A 4,440-nucleotide genomic window follows, 5' to 3' on the forward strand; every position below is an offset into this window, starting at 1 on the left:
ATGAAATAAAGATAGTTGTAAATGACTGGCAGGATAACCTGAGATACTTTGAAATTACAGTGGCCACTCTGGGTCTCCTTTTGAAAAGCCAGGTAACACAGTGATTTTCAAAGAACCAAGCTCGCCAACTTCCAGGACAATTGCTCAAACTAAAGGTTCCAGAAGATGTAAATATTTACAAGAACAGCAAAAAAAAAAAAAAAAAAAAAAAATATATATATATATATATATATATCTTACCAAGACTGTTTCATGTCCTGAGGGCTTGGTTTAATAATTCTCAGGTTAGAGGTCCTGAAATATGGTCATAAAAATGCGGTTGTACCCCATTTTGCAGTCAGAGATAGTAAGACAGAAATGTGAGTTGCACTCCTTTCATGGCTAAGGGTCCTACCAAACTACTGCCAGCCTCAGGGGAATTACATTGGCCTTTAGAAGGGACATTCAGGTTAGATAAGATCATTTAAGAAGTGCACTTAAAAGCAAAGACTTTAAACTTCCAAAATAATTGAAAGTTTTGTTGAAATGGAAAATTAAGTTATAAATAGTACCTCAAGAAAAATATTAGGTCACGACTTTACAGACACCCCTGTAATCCACTCTCCAAGTCAATGAAAGTCTGAGAGATTCTCTGGAAGGCTGGTACACTAGAGATTACTATAAGTGTTCAATATGGCCAGATAGTTACTGTTTGTCCTGGCTGAAACCTGACAAACTATTCAAAATGATTTAGCAAATTAGGATCATAAATTTGGCCACATTGGAAGCTGATATTCAGAGTCTGATAGGAATTTTCTTTCCATGTCTTCTTACCTTGTTAAAATAAAACTAAGCACCCAGAAGGAAAAAAGTAAATTAGGGTGATGCAGTTGGACAGGTGTTCTCAACTTGCAAACCCCTGTGAGACTGGGAAAGCAGTTCTAGAGGCAGTTAAGATTCCACAAAGTTCCTTTATCTAAAAAAAAGATTATGACTTTGCCTCTCTGGTAATGGTTATCTAACTCATCACCAATTCCTAAAACTGAAGGGTAAAAAAAGGAAAAACTCCAGAAAAATGACCATAAGAGCACCTTTGTCCAAAACCTAGTATCTTGAGTGTCTTCTCTACAAATATTAGTAAAAAGGCTTAAAACAAAATTTGGATTGATAACTAGTGTGTTATGATTGCACCTGATTCATGGCAATAATTTTAAAACAAGAGGTGTGGAGGCTCTGTGTAAGTGTGTCTATATGTATGTTATATATGTGTCATATTTTATCTTTGGATAGTATGACCAAAATTAAGAGCTCTGTTTAATGGCTTAAAGTAAGCACTTACATAAATTCTAAGTGTAATAGAAATTAACTCAAATGTCTTTCAAGTTAACATGAGTTAAATTAATCTTTGGTAAATGACAGCTTGTTTAAGTTTGTTGGTTTGTTTGAAATAGACATGGCCTCAGATTTGTCAGTATTTGGATATGATGCAGGCATGCAGCCTGGGTTTACTAGTCAAATAAGCTCTTGTTATCTCTGTCACAAATTGGTCAGTGAAATAATATCTTTAAATGATAGCTAATTTTGTTTAATGTTTCATGAAGTTTTCATGGGTAATCTGAACATAATTGTTGGAAACAAATGATTTAGATAAATGAAAATGGGTAAGAGTTTGTGGGTACAATAATTATGTTTTATGGTCTGTATACTTGAAAAACACAGCTTCCAAATTCTTTTTCGTAACTTAAAACTTAAGGGTTTTATTAAATTGTGTTAAATGATAGAAATTGATTGAGCACGTAGGTCATTTTCAAATAAGATAAAATGTCAACGTATTATCACTAAACATGCATAAGTTTATCTACGTTTGGCTTCTTATTACAGAGAAACTAAAAAATGTTTGGGTCTATTAGTAAACATGTCTTGTATTTTGTTGAAAGATTGTGCTACAAAGGTAATATGTTTCTAGAAATTATAAAAGATATTTATCAATGGGGCTGGCCCCGTGGCCGAGTGGTTAAGTGCGCGCGCTCTGCTGCAGGCGGCCCAGTGTTTCGTTGGTTCGAATCCTGGGCGCGAACCTGGCACTGATCATCAAGCCATGCTGAGGCAGCATCCCACATGCCACAACTAGAAGGACCCACAACGAAGAACATGCAACTATGTACCGGGGGGCTTTGGGGAGAAAAAGGAAAAAAAATAAAATCTTTTAAAAAAAAAAAAGATATTTATCAATTTGCCAAGCCCCAAAATGCCAATGTAAAAGAAAGTTTATAATTGCTTACTTAGTTTTTACTTAGAAATTAAGGTCTGTAAGGGTTAAAAATTCTAATTAATATACGTAATTAAAGCTACTAAAATTAATACAGAAAACATCTTTGTATTCAAGGAAAGTAAAATGTATGTTTTGAGTGAAGAAGGAATAAAGAATGGAAGTACTTTCTTTTCTTAAGAAAGATAAATTTGTCCCAAAGTACTAGGAGGAAAGAGAAAGGCATGGGACAAATTCTGAATGTAAAAAGGAAGTGACAGAAGATTGATGGAAGTAAAGCCCTGAAGAGTTTTGTACATTGGTCAAGGTTTTACTTTTGAGTAAGTCTATCTAAAAGACAGAAAATCTATGTCTTATTAAAATAATTTCCTATGTTTTGAAATACTGAAATCTCTCTATTAAGATTTTCTTTACTATTTTAACTCACAGTTTGCCATTGACAGTTTCTATTGTCACTTTGAGTAGATAACTTGGCATTGTTTTGCAGTGAGCATTGTTTCCTATTTGAACAAGTGTTTTAAAACGTTTGGATATTTTTGACAAGCTCCTTCCTCTCCCCAAGTTCAAATCCTGAATAAAGGCTTTCTTTTGACTTGGAAGAGAGAAGAGAATTTCTCTGAGTATTTTCAGAAGGCCCCTGAGACTTCTCAGGGAAATTTTTCTCTCTTCCTATAAAGTGGGGTGGGGGTGGGGGTGATACAAATTAGGCTTGTTTGGTATGCTAAATTGCATGGGAAGTATTCAAGTAAATGCTGATAAATCTTCTTAGGTTATATTGTGTAGGTAAATACTATTCACTATTTTAACCCTGCTACCTTGCTTCCAACATCAAAAAAAGAAAAGACCACAACTGCATTCTATTATTCAATTGTTTTACAAATGGATCTGACTTAGACTATAAGCAAGGATGTTATCAAGCTGCACATACTGTCCATCCTCAAGAATGCCTGCTACTTTCTATTAACTCTGCTAACCCAGTAAAAGATTTCTTTCTATAGGCTCAAGAAACTGTCATGGAAGAAAAAAAATAAAGGTGTAAACAAAAGAGGGAAGACAATACTTTTGGACACTTTTTCCCACCATGGTTCATAAAGCCTACACTCTTTGTGCTACACGCCCAAAATATAATCTAGGGAAACTATTTAATGAATCACAAGGCCACATTCCCCTTTCTAGGGGACCCTTTGAGGTATAGTAACTGAGTTTTGCCCAAATGCCACCATCTCAAGGATATATATATCTTGGTTATGGATTATTTGCATTGACACTATGTATTAGGTGGGTCAGCTATGTCTCCTGATCTTGGACAAGTGGCCTTATGTAAGAGACATCTTTTGAGGCCCCAAAGTGTGCTTCCCTCTCATCACCAGTTCCAAACGTTTCCAAGAGTGATCCCTGTGTCAGCTAAGTGTGTCCTTCTGTTGTGGCAGGGTTGCTCTTGCTGCAGGTGCCCAGGGAGGCTAGGCTGTCCCCCTAGCCAGCTAGTTGTAATACTCAGCTTCTTGTGCCTACCATGGACCCTTCAGTCACTTTATCATGTTTGGGGAGCCCCAGCGCAGTTGGCTGGAAGTTCTCATAGTATATTCCTGTTGAGTTTTTTTGTTAAGTGAGTAGGCCCCCAGCATGGCTGGTTGCTAGGCTCAGGGACTTACAATTGCTGTAGGCATCCAGCTTTCAAGGCTGTTGTCAGCTCCTTCAGGATTGCAGCTGAGTGGGGCTGACCTCAGGCACCTGAGTACCCAACTGTTTCTGGCTTTGGAAGGTGGAGCCAATCCCCTATGTGCCTGTTTGAGAAGAACAGGTCTTCTGCCACCGATAAGCCCCATGGCCCACAGGGCCACACACACCATCAACACAGCCTGGCCCATGCACATGTCCTGACCCCCTGGAGAGTAACTGGGTGCCCCACTGCAGAGGCTCCCACCCACTCCACTGATGCACCATCCACTCCAACCACTCTTCATGCATGTCCTGTGCCACAGAGGCAGACCCACTTGCCTGCCTGGAGTGGATCCAGGCACCTAGTCTATGTAGGCTGAAAAGCTGCCTGAGGACTTGCTGTTGGGTAGGGCCAGTCCCTAGGGTGGGCTGCCTGCCCTGGGTGAGCTGCATTAAATCAGTGCTCTAGTGGGTGGGGCAGACCTTGGGCTATTAGGCCAGGGGAAGAACTCCAATGGTGTCTTTCAGCATCT

Source organism: Equus caballus, chromosome 12 (genome assembly GCF_041296265.1).
Source record: "Equus caballus isolate H_3958 breed thoroughbred chromosome 12, TB-T2T, whole genome shotgun sequence".
In the NCBI taxonomy this organism is placed as follows: domain Eukaryota; kingdom Metazoa; phylum Chordata; class Mammalia; order Perissodactyla; family Equidae; genus Equus; species Equus caballus.